General features: G+C 44.3%; 1 pseudogene; it reads right to left on the reverse strand.

Moving 5' to 3' along the window:
- Nucleotides 1-3,167: 3,167 nt before the first annotated feature.
- On the reverse strand, nucleotides 3,168-19,584 carry LOC117715786 (protein S100-A10 pseudogene; annotated as a pseudogene).
- Nucleotides 19,585-21,627: the final 2,043 nt, after the last annotated feature.

Raw genomic sequence — 21,627 nt, forward strand, 5'->3', positions numbered from 1 at the left:
TGGATAGGGGTCACATATCAGATATCCTGCATATCAGATATTTACATTAAAATTCATAACAGTAGCAAAATTAAGCTTTTCTCCAAGGAGTAGCAATGGCATAATCTTAAGATTGAGGGTCATCACAACACGAGGATCTATATTAAAGGATCACAGCTTTAGGGGTGTTGAGAACCACTGACCTAGTCTGTAAGTAGTGTGGAAGAAATCCCCAGTCACAGAGACAGAGTCCACTCAGGCACATGCAGTGACCAGCCGAGTTTCCCTTTTCCCTTGGGGACCTTTATCTAAGCCATCATCCTTAGCTTCACTGAAGAAAAGAATTTCAAGAAAAACCATTATGAAGCAGAGTTGTGTTTATTAAAAGACATTTTAAAAATATAGGTAGGTCTTAAGTCATTACAATGGATATACATATATATATATATAAATCCCAGAACTAAGTCATATCATTCAGAGAATGTAACTTACAACAAGGTTTGAAGAGTCAAGAATTTTATTTTATAAGCAAAGTTGTGAGGTGGGTTTTAGAGGGGTAATGTCTAGCTTTAGGAATGTCCAGGGAGTGCTAGACCAGGAGGATATGTATCTTGTTGACAGTTTATTAGCTTTGACCTCTTTGTGTCAGACTGTAGGAAAATGTGTGTTGACTCACTAGGCAGCTTCATCGTTATCAGGTAATTGGAGGAAAAAGTAAAACACTGGAAATTAGCCTGTGCTGTGTGTGCTCCACACAGGCCGGGCTGTGCTTGGCTGTGTGCACTACGTTGTATGACAGCATCCTTGTGTACATAGCATTTGACAGCATCCTTGTGTACATAGCATCTTTCAGCCACCATAGATTCATATCTTTGAATGCTTGGCCATAGAAAGTGGCACTGTTAGAAAGTGTGGCCTTGTTGGAGACAGTGTGTGTAACAAAAAGAGAGAGAGAAAAACCTACCACCACCACCACCACCACCACCGACAACAAAACTTATTTATTTATTTATTTTTGTCCTAGGGCCAGCAGGATGGCTGTGGTGGTTTGAGTAGGTTTGGCCACCATAGAGTCATATGTTTGAACGCTTGGCCATAGGGAGTGGCACTGTTAAGAGGTGTGGCCATGTTAGAGGAAGTGTGTCACTTTGGACCTGGAGGTTTACTGTGCTCAAGTTCCATCCAGTGTGAATGTTCCTCCAGGTTGTCTTCAGATGAAGATGTAGAACTCTCAGCTCTGCCTCCACCGTGCCTGCCTGGATGCTGCCATGCTTCCTGCCATGATGATAATGGAGTGAACCTTAGAACCTATAAGACAGCCCCAATTAAATATTATCCTTTATAAGAGTTGCCTTGGTTATGTTAGTTATGGTGTCTCTTCACAGTAATGAAAACCCTACTAAGACAAGTGGCAAGTGTCCTTAACCACTGAGATATCTCTTTAGTCGGAGGAATCTACTTTATTGAGATGCATAGTAAAATCACGTAGTAATGGATGTCTCTATACTATAAGACTTGAGTATTTCTCCCCTCACATGCCAGTATTTTCCAAATTTTTATAACAAGAATGTGGTAGTTTTCTCTTTTCAAAATCAAAATGTTTGTATGTTCTGGTTGAATAAATCCTCATACTAAATGACTAAGATCAGAAGTTTTACATTGCTTGTTGTGTTCTTTGAAACACACTATAGTTCACACCATTCCTTTCCTCACTGGTTGAACATTCTGATTGGCAGTACCCACGTGCCACATTTTTACATAGGTGCTGTATTTTTCCTTCCAGAGCTCCCTGACTGAAAGCCATTATTAGGCATTATCAGAAGCATGTTTTCAAATACTCATGGTTGCTCAATGCCCTAGTCTGTTTGTGTTTGTCTTCCCTGGAATTTTAAAACCTTTCTCTGGAATGCTAGCTTTCTCACAGTGCTAGTGTTGTTGAAAGTCCCCATCCTTTGGGGGACTGCTCTGAGATGATGTCCAGTCAGAAAGCTCCCAGCTACTGCCCCTGGAGGATCACTCCCCACCCAAACCACTCCCCTGCCAGACACACTAATCTAATTGGTGCACAGTGATCCTCAGTCCCAGGAGCCTCAAAGATGAAGGAAACAGTGACACATGCAGCCTTCCTAGTTGCTTTAGTTCTGACTGGCTCCCTCCCTAAACTACCACAGTATACCTCAGCTAAGCTAGCATCTATTTTATTCCTTGAAATCAGACTGTATTTCTACTACTACTACTATCGTCCAAAAGTCACTGAAGGCAGACCCCAGACTCAGATAGTATGCAAAGACAAAGAACATTTATTCTGCAGAAACATCTAGCATGCAAGGGTTACCACTGCGTCCAAATGGCAACCCCACAGAGACATTTGAGTTCCTTTTATAACAGGACTGCTTCACTGCTCCTGAGATAACAGCAGACTTCTAAAACTTAGTGTACATTCCAAAGGGTTACAGAAACCATTAACCGAAGGTCATAGAGAAGATGTACACCACGGGACCCCAGGCGCAAACACAGGAGATAAGATATCGGCTGGGTTTGTCTACACAAAACTTCAAGGATGGCTTAGTTACAGTCTTGAACTTTCCATGACCCTGCAAGCCAGTGACAAATGGTGAAAGTTAAGCCAGACAGTTCCTCCTAGTGTATGGGCATATAGGCATCCTCTCTTATAACCTCTTATTCAATTTATGATCTGGATTTATGTGCAAACTCACAGTGAGTTTTTTTTTCCCTATGTGAACACAGGCTCTGAGAGTCATACAGGTACTGAGAACAAAGGACATAAGTCCCCCTCCCCCTTTCTCAACTTAGAGAAGCACAGTTCCCTGCTGAGGCTTTACCTAGCTTCCCTTTGTGTCACTTGGAGGTCTTAACCAAGGCTTGTAGCTGCCAGCACCACAGCAACTCAGACAGATCAGCTGCTGAAGCAGACAGAGTACCTTACACCCAGGATAGATAACAAATGGTCCATGGACTCGAGAGAAAATGGGATATGAAAACTGGACTCCTTAATTATTATTGTTATCATTACAATTATTGTTATTATTAAGAGTTTTGTTTACAGATTTTGGGTTGCTTTGAACTCAAGATCTTGATTCAGCCCCCAAATGGCCCTCTGTCTTTCTGAGTGTAGCTAAATCAAAGCAGGAAGTTTACTCTCTAATGTCTCAGCCGCAGACCAAGTTTCACCCATGGACATTCTGGCATGTCCTCTTCATCAAGAGGGTGAAGGTGGTGTTTAGAGACTCTCTGAGCGCCTCACAGCCCCCTTGTTTGACACTGTCAGATGTGTAAGCCCTCAGCCTACGAGGGGATCATAAGAGGTCAAGTCCAGCTCTAAACACAGCCTAACACAAAGTGGTAAAATTACTTAGCACAATATGGAGGTGGGGATTTTCTTTTGTAGCTCTACTTCCTGGTTCTTGGGTGGGAACTTTGGAGATGACAATGTTGTTCTACAACATGACAAGATTGGACATCTGTAGGGCCGTGGACTGTGAGAGGAAGCCTGGTAAGGTCGAGCTAAGGCTAGAAGCCCTGAGGACCCTGAAGGAACCGTAGGAGCTTCACCTGCTCCTGGCACCAGGCCTGTCATGTAGCTGAAGCTCCCTCCCCCCCCCCCCCACTCCGCCCTCCAAAGAGATCTGTGGCCATCAGTCACATAGGGGCAATGCCCCAAGCCGTTCCACATGTAGACGAGGCATCCATAACATCTCAGACCAAGCCAGTAGGAAGCACCTACTGTTAGTCTCCAACCCACCCAAAAACTGTATATAAGACCCTATCTGGAAGGAATAAAGGTGTGTGAGAATTACTTGTCATCTGAGAGTGTCTGCCATAAGAGCTGTGACACTGCCTGGGAAGAGAATGCTCTCCCGAAAGTTTCGACACCAGAAGCTCCCCTGCACCCCCTCACTGGCTAGCCAGCCTTCGCCATCCCAGCCTGGCTTGGCTCAGCGCAGTCAGTGTGGGCAACAGCAGCGACAGCAGCAGCACTTACCTCTCCCTGCTCTCGGCCTTTCCCCTTGGCTTGAACCCTCCTGGCCCAAGATCTCCGAGGATAGCCTCTGGTACACAGGCCTACAGACATTTTCTTTTTTTTCTTTTAGATTTGAATTTTTATTATTTTAAATTATATGTATGCCTGTGTGTATGTGTGTGGGTATGTACAGGTGAATGCAGGTGTCCGAGGATGGCAGGCACCAGGTCCTCTGCAGGTAAAGTTAGGGGTGTTGGCATTTAGTCTAGGCTCCGCCCCACAGTTACCTGGCAACAGCCCGGTGTGCCTGACTCACTATAAAAGGGGCTGCTTGCCTCCTGCTCTCTCTCTCTTGCCCTCTCCTCTTGCTCCTGCTCCCCTTCTTTCCCCATTCTTCTGGCTTTCTGTTTCTGCCCGCTACTCCTCTACTGTCTCCCTTTCCCTCTCCCTCTGCCCTTCCCTTCCCCTCCCTCCCTCTCTCCTCCCTCCCCTCCCTTTCCTCTCTCCCTCTCTCTCTCTTTCTCTCTCTCTTCTCCCCTCCCCATACCCTAAATAAACTCTCTTCTGTACTATACCATCGTGTGGCAGGTCCCTCAGGGGGAAGGGACGTCTCAGCGTGGGCCCGCAGAAGCACCGCCTTACCCCACACCATACCATTCTTCTGCCAAACATATTCCTTTCCTCCCTTCCTTTTTATAAATGGGTAGTGTGAGCCTCCTAACATGGGTGCTGGGAACTGAACTCTGGTCCCCTGTAGGAGCAGTATGCTCCGTGTTCCCAGCTGCACCAGCTCCTCAACACCCCTTTGGGGTTCCTTCCTCCTATCCCCTCATTCTGCTGAGTGAAACAAGGTTAATTAAGTCTGTGGCTTGGGGGTATAATTATACCATTTCAAACTTTCATTTTGCCACTAACCATGAGGTTACTTGACAGTTCCGCTCCATAAGTTTCTTTCTAATTAACAATCATAACGACAGGCTCTAGTTCACAGGTTTTCCTGTTCTGTTTGGCTTAGCTGTCTTGGTTTCCGGAGTCATGGTCTCACCTGGTAGCCCAAGCTGTCTATGAACTCATGGTGTCATACTCTTGGCAATCCTCCTGCCTCAGCCTCCCCTCTTTGAAGGATGTCTGTGTGATGTTTCACAGTGCTGCTTGGCCCAGCTGGGAAGCCACAGCTAAATGCTCCTCCCAGTTCCTCTTTGTGGGCTGTTGGCAAAGTTCCTCCATGCTGGTCACTTTCCTTGTCAGGGTCCGATTCCGGATCTCATGACCTCTTGGCCTCTCTTGACTCACAGCATCCAGTTCATCTTGTCAGAGGTGTTCACATCCATGGCTGCCTTTTTCCCCCCTTAACCTGTAAAATGATTGCAAATACCCAGGTTTGCCCAACACTGAGTTAAATACTTCTCACAAGTTAGGCACACCCTCCCCCTAAGATTCAAGGTCATCTGAGCCCAACTGCAACGGCAAATGCAACCTCCACAGGGTCTTACACTCTCTCAGGAGGCTCTCAGGAACCGAAGCAAGCCTCTGGGGAGATGGCTCAGCCCATGTTGGTTGTGTCGGAGGATCGTAGTTCAACCCAGGTTTCAAGCTCTTTCCTGCCACTAGAGTCTGTAAGCTCTGGAGCAAAAGCCAAAACACATCCTTGCTTCCCTAAGCTGCTTTTGTTCTTTGTCCTTTGTCCCAGCTAGGGGATGAGTAATGCAGCAAGGCTGACATTGGACAGACTCCTTATTCTTACCTCCCTTCCCCAGTGCTGGGATCACAGATGTGTCCCATCAAGCCGGGCTTGTGAGAACCCAACCTTATCATGGGAGACTTGAATCTTAAGCCACATTGGAATAAAGCCCATGTGTTGTTGTTGACTGGATGACTGTTGATGACTGGATGGCTTTCTGAGTTCAGCTGCAAAATGGAGGACTCTCCTTCTCCTCGCTGTGTCCCTGTCTGCCTGGCTTTATCTGCAGAGTCTCCTGCAGTCACTGGTGGCTGGCCTCGCCTGAAAAATAACCTTGTACAGAGCTCTCCTCAAGGCTGTACAGCTCAACACACAAGTGGTGCTATGGCTTCCCGCCCACATGCTAATTAGGTGCTGTAATATGTCTCATCAGCCAGTCCTGTCCACATGATGCTATGGTCTATAAACCCTTTCCACTGCACTCCTAAAATTGCCCTTATAGACCCTATCGCTGGAACAATAAAGCAGACTTGTCTTGCTGCAGCAGTCTCCGGAGGCCCTTCACTCATCCTTACAGCTACCTGGTCCCTGCTACTCTTTGTCCGCTTGGGATGGTGACCAACAGTCTCAGAGAAGAAAAGAGGGACATACTATACCCATCAGTGTCAGCAATCTGGCCAATATCCATCTATTAAGATACCTCATATCTTCTCCCCTCGCTATAGGAATGTTTAGAAAGGCTAGGGGTCAGGTCAGGGACGGAGCACTTCTCTGTTATCAAAGCCCTGGGTTTGGTTTAAGCACCACAACATAATATGTTTATTCTACATGTACACCTGTACACACATATATGCAATACCATTGTTACATGTAAAAATTAACAGTTAATATTGACTACCTAGTCAGTTTGTGAATTTCACCATTTATCGGACAGATTTTTTTTTCTTATTTCATTTCTTTGCATCAAGACCCAAGCAGAGCATGCACTGCTGATTAACATGTGTGTTAAGTCATTTCAGTCTATCAAGTCTGCTTCCTCTTCTTAAATCTGTTGGACTGTTTATTTCTTGAGGACACCAGATAGCCGTAAGTTTGATACTCTGGGTTTTGTTGAACAAATTTGTTTTTTTTTTTTTTTTTTTAAACAGCACTGTTGAGTTGCACTTGGGCTACAGGAAGCTATACCCTAGTTAGTTAGACATATATAAGTATTTATATTAACTGTTTACATATATCAATATAACTATATTATATTAATTTTTATAACTATATTTGAAATATAACTTGGGGTATTTTGGTATGTATATTGTTGTTGTATCCAGATAAAGAATCTATTATACTTGAGGATTTTTGTTTGTTTGTTTTTGATGGGGAATGGGAATCAGTTCTCAGTATTTAAAAGCTCAGGAATGACTCCAACTTGTGATCCTCCTGCCTCAACATCGCAAGTGTGTACCACCAGACCTCGCTCACTCTGTGTCTTGACTCGCAGTTTCTCTTAGTAATTCTTCTATCCCATGGTTCCCACTCTCCTCTCCTGAGTCCAGAATCTGCTTTCTGTTGGAGCCTGCATCTATAGCTTCTGGAATTTTCTGGAAGTGGAATCTTGAATTGTATGTTCTTTTTCTGACTTCACCTGGTCGAATCTGTGAAGCTTAATCATGACCTACCAGAACTTACTGCCGAGCTATGTCTCATCATGGCATGTCTTGTCATGTCTGTATGCCATGATTTGTTACTCATTTACGTTCTTGTTGTTGATATTGCTGCCGGCTTCAAACTTGCAGCAATCTTCCTGCCCCTTCCTCTCCGACTCTGGGATTGCAAGAATGTAACACTGTGGCTGGTGAACCATTTACCCTATTCATGAATATTTGAACTGTTTTGGCTGTTACAATTAAGGGTTCCCTGAACATATATGTCTAATGTATGGACATTAGGAAAATGCCTTAGTGTGGAATGGATAAGTTATATGATGAAGATATTAAACCTTTAAAGACTCTGTCAACTCATTCTGTGAAGAGGTCGTACAATTTACACTTCTTCCAGCACGCACGAGTGTTACTGCCTATAGGTACTTGCCAACACTTGTTGTGGTCTATGTCAAATTTTAGCCATTACTCACTAATAGTTATTTAATTACATTTCATTGTTGTTTTAATTTTAATTTCTCTAATAATAAATGTTGCCAAGCTTTTTGTTTGTATGTTTTATTTTGAGACAGGGTCTTGCCATGTCACCCTGGCTGGCCTGAAACTCTCTCTGCACACCAGGTTGGTCTTGCACTCTGTCTTGTCTACTTTTCCATTGGTGTAAAGACACCAATGGCATTTCAAATACACTCTCTTTGCTTTGTGCTTGGGGCTCAAGACGTAAGGGTCCAGCTGCTGTTCTAGCTACCTGCTGCCTACTACCTGTTGCTACCACCCACCACCCACCACCCACCACCCACCAACCATAGCCCACTGCCTACCGCCTCAGTTCTAACCCTCCAGAGGGATAGAGTCTATCAATATGTAGAAGGCATTGCAATAGGATGGGGAAAGCATGACAGCAGGGCCAGAAAGATGGATGCTCATATGTCACATGACCTATGAGAAGGGGAAGAAGGCCTGGTGGGGATTGGAGGGTAGGAAGTAGAGGGAGGCTATGTATTCGAGCCCACCCTGAGTGATGGATTGCCCCTAGCTGTGCTCTACCTCAACTCTCAACCTCCCCACACAGCACCACCATCTGTGGACCATCTGTGAATACACAAGCCTTTGGGGGACGTTCCTCATTCCGGTCCATAAGTCTTCCCTTTAGTCCACTGAATACGTCATCCCTTCTCCTCCGGTCTGCAAGGTTTCAGTTAGTAAGTCCTCTTAATACCTTTGGAGACTCCTCCAGCCCTGAGTAAGACAAACTGATTTTCCTGTGCTGCTTTAAGATTTCTGCCTTTGATTTTCAGTGCTTTGTTATAGTAGTTTTGGGTGTGGATTTCTTTGGGATATCCTCTGACCTTCTTGAATCTGGGTGTCCAGTGCCTTTCCCAGAGAAGGAAATTGTTACCTTTATATTTTTTATTACATGTTGTTCTTTCTGTTCTTCTGAGACTCTGTACTAGACACTGTTTCCATTTCATGGGATTCCTCAGCTTTTCTCGCTTTTCAAAACTCTTTTTAATTTTTGCTTCTCTGATGGCATAATTTCAAATAATCTCCCCTTGGCTTTACTGATTCTTCCTCTCACTCCCTCAGTCTCTCACTGAAACTTTCTATCTAAATTTAGTTTGGTTAGTACATCTTTCGGCTTCAAGTTTTCTGCTTTATTTTTTTATTCCTCGATAGGGATTTTCAAGGTAGATTTCGAGAAGTGAGATTACTGGTAAAAGGTAAATGTGTCTGTGGTCTGTGTGTAGTTATGCCAGCTTCTTTGGCTACACACCATTCCACAGCCCTGTGCTGGACCCCACGCCCAGTACCCAGTGACGGTGCCTGCTTCCTCAGGTCTTGCCTAAAATCTGCATGCCAATCTCGTAGGCAAAGGTGGGCATCTCAGTACTGGTTTAACTTGTTTCCCTAGCAGTGAACTTGAACACTCCTTTATATGTTTGAGAGCCGTTATATAAGTTTCTTATTAACTGCTCGGAGCTTTCTGCACAGTTTTCTACTGGCTATCATTAGTTTCTGAAAGTGCAAGGTTCTTTATGAGTGGGGGATGCTAGGTTTTAGTGACAAAAGAAAAAAAGAAAAGAAAAAAAAATCAAACAAGTTTGCTAAGGATATAGCTTAGTGGCAAAGTACTTGCCATGGTAAGGCTTTGAAGTCGATCACACACACACACACACACACACACACAGAGAGAGAGAGAGAGAGAGAGAGAGAGAGAGAGAGAGAGAGAGAGCTTGCCGTTGTCTTTAAGCTCGCTTTAATTGTATTGCTTCTTAAAAGATTTCAAATACAGTCACATTCTTAGCTCTGCTTTTTGAATAGTCTTCGTTACCACGAAGAATGGTGCACACATGGCCACACTTCAACTTTATTGCCTCTGGATTTGGTAATTTTAAAGCTTCTCCTTGCACCCCTGCTGAGCAGGCACGCACCCATGTTTGATTTCAATATTTGTATAGCTTCTTTCTTGATTTTTATAGTCCTGATGCATTTGAAGCTTTTATTCATTTATTTATTCATTGGAGATGTGGTTGTGTTATGTAGCCAGGCCGGCCTCAAAATCAAAGTCCTTCTGCCTTGGTCTTCCCGGTGCTGGGACTTACAGGTGTGCTGTGTACAGCAGCATGCCTGGCTGGAGTTTATTCTTAGGAGTGAGGGATGCAATTTTATCTTTTCCAAATGGCAGAATATTTACTACTAATTCCAGCATATTTACTACAAAAATTTGTTGTTGCCTAGGTGACTTGGAACATCATCTTTATAATACATTTATTTATATGCTTAACTGAATCTATTTTTTTTTCTTCTACCCAGCACATATCCACCATATCATTTTAATGATGGAAGCTTTACAGTATGTATTAATATTTGTTCTCCTTGGTTTTGTTGGTCTTAGTGTTTTCCTGTCTGCCCTTGCATATTTATACTTTAAGAAACCCTGTCATGCTAATTTTATAAATTAGTTTAAGAAGTCTAACAATTATTTACTTATTTATTTGGAGACAAGGTGTCACTGTGCAGCCTGGAACTTTCTGTGGAAACAATCCTGAACCCTGGGAGTGAAGGCACCCATCAACACACCTAGGTTAGAGTCTAACAGCTTTGTGCTGGTGAATTTTGTCACCTCAGAACACAGTTCCCCAAGAATACATTTCCTGTTTAAAAAGCAAGTCTGGCACAGATTTCATCAACAAGACGCTTAATGCTGAACACGTGTCAGGTGTTTCACTGACAAGTGCAGGAAAGATAATTCATAAAGTAATTCTAGATTTTTCTGTGATGTGTAAATACACAAAATTACACTCGTCACAGACGTGTTTCTATTAAAACAGCAAGTCACCAGGCCTTTTATTTGTGGTGTTAATTTGGGTAAGGTTTGCGATGTTTCTAGTTTATATTTATACTTTTGGTTTGTTTTGTAAATTGACTTCTTTGCACCGAAATAACTTGTTTTGAAAAAGACATAATTGACCTTATCGAGTTCCTGGAGTTTGTTCAAGACCTCTGGGTGTCACAAGAGGCCTATGGAGACCTCACAACTGTTAATGTAACCCAGTTGTCCTTGTTAGTCTTTCTTACTTGACACAAGCTAGAGTTGTCTTGGAAGGGAGATGCCCAACTGAGAATATACCAGTATGTCTGTTGGTGAGACTGTAGTTCAGTTTTATGATTAATGATTGATGTGGGGTGGAGGATGCACCCCTGGGTAGATGGTCCTGACTTGTATAAGAAAGCAGGCTGAGCACGTCATGAGGAACAAGCCTGTAAGCAGCACCCTCCATGGCCTCTGTTTCGGCTCCTGCCTCCAGGTTTCTGCCTTCCAGTTCCTGTCGCCCTCTCTCCGTGATGGACTATAGCCTAGAAGCATGAGATAAAATAAACCCCTTTGTCTCCAAGTTGCTGTTGGTCACAGTGCTTTACCACAGCAACAGAAAACACTAAGACTCCAGCCAGCAAAACATGCAGATGAATCCAGCTAGAGGCTGTGTCTGCCGCCCCAGCAGATCACTGATGAAAATCACCTCAGCCGCCCTGGTCAGTCTCCCTGCTCGGCCTACCCTCTCACTTCCTCAGAGTACTTGAAACTGTGTTTAGTTTTTGAACTTCCGTTCTCACTGATTTTGTTCTGAGTAGGCAGCCCACCTCCTACTTCAAAGAGGAAGCAGAAGCTGGAGTGTGGGAATGCCCTCAACTTCCGTTTAAGAACTTTAGACAACTACCGAGATTTTCATTCACCCTCTGTCCGCTGCTACTGCAAAGTGTTTTCCCTTTGTCATCTTAGTCCCGTCCCCTCTCCTACTCTCTGGTCCTTGCAGCTTCTTTGCCTTATTCCACCCATGACTGTGCCTTAGGCCCTCAGGTCTAGTCTCTCTTTTCCACCTTTGACCTCCCTCCTCACATCCCAAACATTGCTGTGGCAGTAAGAGGCAGCTATTCGTCTTTCAGATTTTCAGATAAAACAAACCCACATCAGTGTTGTATTCTTTAAGTTATATTAGTTTACCAAGCAACAGTTAAACACATCTGACCAACTCTGACACCCAGGCCCTGTGGCTAAGGCAAGCAGAAGCCTAGACACAGGGGTAACCTGCTCTGTCCTCAGGTTTACTTTTCTTTCGCTTTCTCTCAGTGTCTGGGCACTTGTGAATCCAGATGAGTTGTCTCCATTTTGCAACATAAACCCCAAGGTCTGTGAAAAAAAATTGCAAAGCCTGTCAGCCTGCTCACACTAACAGCAAAAGCAGGGCAGAGCCGAGGATACAGCTCAGGGGTAGAGTGCTTGCTTAGTATGCAAGGCCCCAGGTTCAATCCTTACTGCCAGAAAAGCAATCCCAAACAGGAGCCGTAACAAAGCCACACCTCCTTCCTCCTAGCAATGGCCATACATGCTTTTTACTTTCCCCAGAGGTTGACCTATCAAGTCACAGATCCATGGTGCACAGATTCTATGTTGCAAAATGGAGACAACTCATCGGGATACACAAGTGCCCAGACACTGAGAGAAAGCGAAAGAAAAGTAAACCTGAGGACAGAGCAGGTTACCCCTGTGTCTAGGCTTCTGCTTGCCTTAGCCACAGGGCCTGGGTGCCACAGTTGGTGAGATGTGTTTAATTGTTGTTTGGTGAACTAGTATAATTTAAAGAATACAGCTTTGATATGGGTCTGGTTTGCCTGGAAATCTGAAAGACGAATAGCTGCCTCTTGTTGCCACAGCGATGTTTTGAAGATTCAAAAGCTAATGGATACAGGCTGTGCTTGGTGGTTCAAGGCCAGCCAGGACTACGTAGTGAGAACTTGTCTTAAACAAACAAACAGCTAATGGATACAAAAGTCCTATACCTCAGCACACGTTCAACGTTTCTCATTGTTGTTTTTGTAATATAATTATGTGATTAGATGGTCAGGCTTGCTCAACTAAACAGGAAAATGGACGTGACTATAAAATGCAAATAATTATGCAGTAATTCAACTGTCTGTGACTACAAGTTGGACAGCTTTGGAGCTGTCGTTCATTCAGCATTAGGGATATAGAGAAGAATGGGGTAGAAGTTCTTCTCTCAGGTTCCCTGTCTTCTTGCAAGTTCCCTGTCTTAGGAAGGCAGGGTGTAAGCAGGGTGTAAGCATGGCATTCAAATGCAGTTTAGCAATTTCAGTAAGTGACAAGCACAGGGGGCTCTGGAAGTTCAGAGAAAGAAGCACACAGCTTAGTGTAAGGAGAGGCTTGCAAGAAGCCATCCGGAGTGAGGCCAATGAGAGGGTTTGTGAGTAGATGTTAGCAGTACAGAGAAGCATGCAGGGAAGCCGCTTCTCCATCCACACAGTTCAATTCCAAAGCACTTAAGCTTTATTTAGTAAAACAAAGTTATTTGACACTTACTGGCCCATATAAACGATGTGTAAGGAAGCAAGGCCTTACAAGATGATACAACACGGAGACACAGGACTGGAACACAGCAGGAATTGCCGTAGGCAAAGTGACTCAACGATTCTCAGGAACTTGGTAACCGGGAGTCCAGATGGAGCACCGCCAGTGAGAAAGTCACTTAAGTGGTGTCTCCACAGTCAGGGATTTTGATTCAAGTTTTGCATGTGCAAGAAGTTGATTGGCAAGTGCTAATCTCATGGGGACTGCTTCATTCAGAGACAGGAGAGAACTGCATAAAGGTGGATGCATTCACTCAGGCAGTGTATAACATTTGCGTCAACGACAACATACACTCCAGAGTGGCGTGCCCAGTAATGCCTTGAGACTCAGACATCACAGCAAAAGGAGCAAGCCTCTGGTTCAGATGGGAACTGAGCAACACACACCTGTATTCCTCCTCTGAGTCTTCAACATTGTGATCTGTGCAATCTCAGAGGTTTTCAAAATTCTCATTGCTGTGATTAATTGAACAGTGCTATCTGGAGTCAGTGTGGGGTCTTAGGCTGAGAGGCAGATAACTAGAATGTGTTTTGGAATAAGTATAAATAGCAGATGCCGAGGCAGCCAAGGCCATGTTAAGTCCTCTGGGGGAAAGAAGGTGATTGTAGAGCTGACAACGAGCTACTGCAAACGATGCTGGTCTGGGCTCTCTGACCCTCTGAGAGCCAGGTGCTTCATGGTCATGAATTCAGAGAATTATGCACATTGGTCATCCACACAGAATCTCTGCTTGTGTGAGCATAGGAAAAGGCATGCAAGCTTATCTATCCTATCAAGAATGCTGCATGAGTCAAGATTCTGGTTCTGACCTGAGTTCTATTTTCTTATTGGCACCATGTAGCAAGCAGCTGCCATGCCCTCCCTCATGCCAGCATGGATGGAGCCTTCGGCCATGGATTGTAACCCTTGAAGCACGAGCCAGAATAAATCCTTCCTCCCTTAAGTTACCCCGGTCAGGAGTGTGGCCTCAGTGAGAAAAGGGAGCTTGTTTACAGTGGGTGTGTCATTTCTAAGTGTATGCTAAGGGCTTCGGTACCATCCTTGCTTTGCTCTGCCATTAGGTTCCTACCTGACAAACTCACCCATCTGAATGTTCATTATCCACTAATTTGAGTACACATCATTCCCAAACTGTAGCAAACACTGCTTTCCACCCTGAGATCACAAGGCTACAGGACACCCACCCTGCTGAAGGTCACAGTCATAGCAGCATCTCCCTAGAGGCAGCTTTGTGTCATGCCTTCGCTGTCACGCCAAGAATATTACATTTTCCCTCTTGCATCAAGACAAATGCTACTGAATTGTTTTCCCATCTCCTTACACTCTACTCCTTACACTCAGTTAGCTGGCCACTATTCAAATGTCTATTTGAAGTTTCAAATACACATTTCTACCACAGCAGGCATATGCCCTCCCACCACTAGACTGCCGGAGTTTCCCAACCGATGTCTAATGCGAGAGGCTTTTACTCCCTGTCCATGAAGCTTGTTTACACCTTCTGCTGTCAAATTGCCTTCCCTACACCACGGACTTCAGTGTGTTCTGCTCCTTCTCTGTGATAGCTCCTGACCTGCCAAAGAACAAAGCAAATCCTTGAGTCTGGGATTCAAGGCCGTCTGCAACTTGACCCCAACTTTCCTTTTATAAAATTCGTGGGTTTTGTTGTTGTTGTTGTTGTTGTTGTTGTTGTTGTTGTTGGTGGTGGTGGTGTGTGTGTGTGTGTGTGATGTGTGATGTGTGTAGGTACTCAAGGAGGCCAGAAGAGGGAGTCCAGATCCCCTGGAGTTGGAGCTGGAGTTACCAGAAGGTGTGATCCACCTGGCATGCATGCTGGGAATGAAACTCCAGTCCTTTGCAAGAACGCCAGAGCTGCTAAGCCTTCTCGCCAACTCCAGTCCTCCCAGTGTCAGCAATTAACCTCTTTGAAAACATCTTAGAAATCCCTTCTCACTGCAAACCTGCTCCTTGTTCTATGTCTTCATTTTTGTCAGTGGTAGTTCCTTTCATCCAGTTGCCCTGGCCAAACACCTTAGAGCCAGCCTTGCCATCTCCCATTTCCATACCTAAGGTGTCAGTCAGTTCTGTTGCCTCTGTCGTCAATCACCCCGGGATCTGCCCATGGTTGCAATAGACCTCTTTTGGAAGAATACCAAAGTGACCTCATGTCTTCAGCTCTTGCTCCAGTCATCCACACCCACACCCATACCAGTCGTAAGTAGCCTTAAGTGAAAAGCTTAGATTAAAAGATTTTCAGGTGTGTATTTGTGTGTGTGCGCATGTGAGTGTGTGTGGTATGTGTATGCATGTGTGTGGTGTTTATGTGTGGGGTTTGTATGTGTGTATGTTTGTGGGGTGTGTGTATGTATATGTGTTTGTGTGTGTATGTGTGTGGTATGTGTATATGTGTGTTTGTATGGTATGTACCTTTGTGTGAATGTGTGTGTGTGTGTGTGTAGTGTGGTATGTGTGTGTAGGGTTGTCAGTCCTTTCTCTGGTTCTATGGTCTCGCTGATCCCCCTGCAGTGCCGGCCTAATGCATTAACATCCTCATTTTGGCTTATAGCTTTAATTCCACCTTTGACCCTCTAGTAATCCAGCTCTTTCTGAGCTCAACTGAGCTTTTAACAAATCCCAGGCTCATCTCATTGTAAGTCAAAGGCTAAAAGTCAAATCAAAGCGTGGAGTGGTGGTGCACACCTATAAGCCCAGCGCTTGGGAGAAAGGAAGGAAAGCCAGGAAATGATGGCCAGCCTGGGCTACATGAGACCCTACCTAAAATAGAACAATACACAACTTAAAAACAACCACAACAATTCGTGTGTGTGTGTGTGTGTGTGTGTGTGTGTGTGGTGTGTGTGTGGAGAGACTGGCTCAGCAGTTGAGAGCATTTGTTGTTCTTCCAGAGGGATGGAGTAATTGGGTGACTCATAACAATGCCAAGGGATCCTATGTGGGTTCCTTTGTAATCTCTGTTGGGCTTGGCTCTTTGAAGATGAAGCACAATTCTCCTGACTCCTTTGCAGCTACAGTTCTTCGAATGACCTAACTTTTACAAAGCAGATTCTCTTGGAATCCTCGGAGCAAAGTGGAGAGGGGACCACAGCAAAATGCTTGGAGGCATGGTTCCCTTTAGCAGCCATGTGACCCAGGTCCCTAGGACAATGCTTCTTTCTGTGAACTTTGCCTACTGTGGGAGTTGCTGTAACCTAGAGGAAAAACCTCTTGCAGCTTTATGGGATCTGGAGTCATTTATTTATACATTTAATCATTGATCTATGTCACCACAGGATTACAGTCAGTTTCTGAGGTTTTAATCCAATATTCTCATTTATTTTACTATTTGGGGTCTGTTTTCCCACTTTGACCTTTAGGGTCTCGTTCAGGCTGGCTTCTGTATCATTTTCATATTTTTCTTACCTTTTGTTCTTTGTTTTAATTGTTTTTTTTTTTTTTTTTTTTTTTTTTTTTGAGAAATGGTCTCATGTGGCCCACGCTGGCTTTGAACTTACTATAACCAAGGGTGACCTTGGATTCTTGGTCTTCTTGCCTCTACCTTCTAAGACCTAGGATTAAAAATTATAGGCAAATACTCAACTCGTCTTAAACTTTTTTTGAATTTGTCATGTCAGAGCCTTAGGATCAGTCACTTTAGGGTCTGAATTCTGTTGGTAAATGGCATTTGAAAACCACCGTCTCGACACATGCTCATCTCTACTGCAGGGTGTGCCTCAGCTTCAGAGTTTTCAGCCCATTTTCTTCTGAGAAACAATCTTACCAGTTAAAGTTTGTGCAGGGATCTTGGGAGTCTTACTATATATACCCCAAAAAATACTAGTTTTGGGTCTGCTAGCAACTTTCTTTCACTCTGTATAAGGAAAACTCATTTGTGGTTGTCTGCATGACGTAGGCATCCGTAGTCACCTTTTAGTTACCACAGCATCGTAAGGACAGTTATACTCCGGGACCATTATGTATTCTCCTTAGTAGACAAGCCTCCTGACCACTGAACTCTTAAAGCCCACAGATGTGATTTCCATTCCTATAATTTCCTCTTTGCCAATAAATAAATAAATAAATAAATAAATAAATAAATGAAATAAATGAAATAATCCAATATATAGGTTTTTGGTATTTTCTTGGAAAGTCGTGTGTTAAGATACCATCCATAGGATTGAATTCATACTTTAAAATTCTGAGTAATATTTAGTTATATGGGTGTACCAGAGTTCCTTTATTCATCTGATGTTGGCTGTTGGTTCTTAAGAATTCAGCTGCCATATACTTGGACTTTCAGCAGCACATGGTGCTGGCCAGAACTGCAGAAAAAGCCTGTGTTACATCCAGATTGAGGAAGAGAAAATTTAAAGAAAGCTTATCCCTCAAACAGGAAACACCAGGATGCCTGTGTTAAGTAGTACGAAGGCACCAAAGGCCTACTGTGCTGGACATGGAAGCCACTCTGTTCTGGCCTCTGGAGTCAGGCTTGATGAGGCTGGAATGCCTCCACAAGAAGAATAGTTTCTCATCACGTTCATGCTTTCCCTCAGCCCCTGTTAGTGTGGTAGCTCTTTCCCCGGTGACTACAGTACCATGGATTTTGCCTCTTTAGGCAAGGATTTCTGCCATGTCCAAGATGGCTAAGGACGGTTCAAGATGGCTAGCATGCAGCTTCTGAGAGGGAAGCTTGCTATAGGGCTACCTCGCTGTAGGCAAGGGGTGAGGAACTGGGCAATGGATCAAGAAACAACTGGCTTGTTCCTTTGTCTCTAAGAGTTTATTTGTCAGTTTTTGAGTCATGGTAAGGAACACAGTGACGTGCTCAGTTCCGAATGTCTCATGTTAAAGAACAACCACCAGGACTGAGGTCATCTTTGATGTTTTTTGTTGTTGTTGGGGGTCCAAGAGTTGCCCCACAAACTGTACAAGCACCAATCTCAGTCAGACAGGGATGGTTTATTGAACGCACACCCTAATCCTGATTGATCAGGACCATACCTCAGAATTCAGGGGCTGAGCCATGGTGCCAAACACCTTTTCTGTCAGCTTATAAAGGAAAAAAACACAAAAACCACAGTGAGCTCATATGCAGTCGCAGGAAGTACTGCCTGGTGGTTAGCGCTGACTCAAGCCAATTTTGACATAGCAGTTTATACTGACCTTTAATTTGATGGGTCCTGTGTCAAGTTTTGTGGAATTTCTTAAGATTAAGAGACCTCAGAACATACAGAACATAACAGAATATGTGATCGGTATGGCCTTGCTTTGAGTTAAGTTATTTTTCTGTGTCAGTGACTGGCAGCAGATCACAGCAACAATATGAAATAGGTAGAGGGCATGGAACAAAATGGCTCCAGGTCTGCTGGGGAGAGGGTAGACCTCTACATTTTTTTCAGGAGTGTCTCACACGTGGGGGAAGGGACTTGTTGTTCTTGCCTTAGAAACCCATAGGAGGGTCCCGAGAGATGGCTCAGTGGGTAAGAGTGCTTACTGCCTGTCCTGGAGTTTCTGTTGCTGTGATAAAACACCATGGCCAAAAGCGACTGAGGGAGCAAAGGGCTTACTGCAGCTCTCAGACCCAGGGCAGTCAGGGCAGGAACCTGGAGGCAAGAACTCATGCAGAGGACACTGAGGTGTGCTGGGTACCAGCCTGCTTTCCATGCCTTGCTCAGCTTGACACCCTCCCTTCTTTCCTTCCTTCCTTCCTTCCTTCCTTCCTTTCCTTTCTCTCTCTCTCTCTCTCTCTCTCTCTCTCTCTCTCCCTCCCTCCCTCCCTCCCTCCCTCCCTCCCTCCCTCCCTCTTTCTTTCTTTCTTTCTTTCTTTCTTTCTTTCTTTCTTTGTCAGAACTTTAAAAAGGCACTTTCTTCATTGAGGGCAGTGGGATGCAAGCAACATAAAACTCAAAAGCTTCTCTGTCATCGGATTAACTTTTCTCTCTCTGCTTGCCGAATCGGAATTGGAGTTGGATGTTATTTGCACACTTCCTAAGGGTCCGGATTTGCTCACAAGAAATAGCTAGACAGATTCCCCAAGTGACCTGGTGGGAGAGCACACATCAGGGTGGGGGTATCAGTGCTCCAGTGGGCCAACCTCTTCCCCTTCTGCTTCATGTGTGCTACAAAACAGTCACTGCAGGCAGTGATGAGCCCCGCTGCTAGGGATAGAAAGCCCCGGAAGCCCACTTCACCATCTCGGCACTGGTCCAGGTCCTTCATTATCTTGTCCACAGCCAGAGAGTCCTTTTGATTTTCCAGAATCCCAGGGATCTCCCTTTCCATGAGCGCTCTCGGGTCTTCCTTTGTCCCCCACAAACATATGAAATGTAAGCACCATGATTTCCATGGTGTGCTCCATTCAGGGTGGCATTTTAAAAAATCTGGTGAAACCTGGGCAGAGCAGTCCTTGGAAGAGCTGGGCACACAGTGATGAGGCATGGTTTCTAATAGTACCCACAGCCACCAGCCTAGGGGTCTTATAGCATCACCCACAATGAACTGGGCCCTCCCACATCAATACCTGATTAAGAACATGTTCTACATTTGTCCACAGGCCAATCTGATGTAGGCGTTTTCATAACTGTGTTTTCCATTTCCAACATGGCTTTGCCTTGTCAAGTTGACGAGAAACCAGCCAGCACGCTGCCCTCAGAGAGGACTTGGGTTATGTTCCCAGCAGCCTTGGTAGGCAACTTACAACTTCCTGTAAATCCCAGTCCAGAGGATGTGATGCCTCTTCTGGACTCCTTGGAGACCCACACTATGACATGCACACAGGCACACATAGTCACAACATCTAAAGTAAATAAGTAAATCTTTTAAAAAGAAACAGAAAACAGAAAAAAAAAAGGCCTAAGTTCTGCAACATGTTGTCAAGTTGCTTTTTGTTAATGGTGGTGGTCTGGGCTCGCACAGATTTGCAGAAGAAGAAAGACAGCTTTATTTGGAGTAAAGTCATAGTGCAGGCTGTAGAGGGAGCCACTGTCCAGATTAACAGCGGGCCACATGAGTGACAGTCCTCAAGGGTCCCAATTACTGTGTGGGGCTCATTTTTATGGGGTTTAAGAGATGAAGCTGGTCACTAAAGGGCAAAGTCTGGGTCATAGGTTAGGCTATGCATTTTTCATTTTCCCTACTGCCCATGACCTGACTATTATGTACCTGTACCTGATTCTTTTTTTTTTTTTTTTTTTTTTTTTTTTTTTGGTTTTTCAAGACAGGGTTTCTCTGTGTAGCCCTGGCTGTCCTGGAACTCACTCTGTAGACCAGGCTGGCCTCGAACTCAGAAATCCACCTGCCTCTGCCTCCCAAGTGCTGGGATTAAAGGCATGTGCCACCACTGCCCAGCTAATGTGTCTGATTCTTAGCATATGCATGCCAAGTATGTATGTATGTATTTGCAATAATTAGTATTGATCAGTGATGTGCGACCACTGAGTACTTTTAATGTGTTTCATATATACACTACTTTTAGAATTACCATGAAAATGTCCAATTAATGGTTCCATATTGGTTTCATGCAGGCTAAATATAAAAATTTATATGGTGTGGGGGTTTGAACAAATGTATGCATTAGGTTTAAATATTTGAACACTGTCTTAGTCAGGGTGTCAATTTCTGCACAAAATATCATGACCAAGAAGCAAGTTGGGGAGGAAAGGGTTTATTCAGCTTACACTTCCACATTGTTGTTCATCACCAAAGGAAGTCAGGACAGGAACTCACACAGGGCAGGAACTTGGAGGCAGGAGCTGATGCAGAGGCCATGGAGGGGTGCTGCTTACTAGCCTGCTCAACATGGCTTGCTCAGCCTGCTGGCTTATAGAACCCAGGACCACCAGCCCAGGGATGGCACCACCCACAATGGGCTGGGCTCTCCCACTTTGATCACTAATTGAGAAAATACCTTATAGCTGGATCTCATGGAGACATTTTCTCAAGGGAGGGTCCTTTCTCTGTGACAACTCCAGCTTGTGTCAAGTTGACACACAAAACCAGCCAGTGCAAACACTTTGTCCCCAGTTGGTGGCACCATTTGGGGAGGTTACAGAACCTTTCATAAGTGTATCCTTGCTGGAGGACGTACTCCCTGGGAATGGGCTGTTAATTGCCTCCCTCATTTCCAGGTCTCTTGCTCTGTTTCCCGAATGCTGATAGAGATGTGATCTCTCACCATCCTGTTCTTGTTGCCATGTCTGCAGACACACTACCCTGATACTATGGACTCTCTCTCTCTCGCTGGAACCATAAGCTACAATGAACTCTTTCTTTCATAAGTTGCCTTGGTTATGGTATTTTATCACAGCAACAAAAAATAGCTAACACAGAGAGTGTGTGTACACATATTAAAATTATAGTTCATATATACATATGTGTATATATTATAAAATATACATATATACATATGCATATA

This window comes from Arvicanthis niloticus, chromosome 9, assembly GCF_011762505.2.
Source record: "Arvicanthis niloticus isolate mArvNil1 chromosome 9, mArvNil1.pat.X, whole genome shotgun sequence".
Classification (NCBI taxonomy): Eukaryota; Metazoa; Chordata; class Mammalia; order Rodentia; family Muridae; genus Arvicanthis; species Arvicanthis niloticus.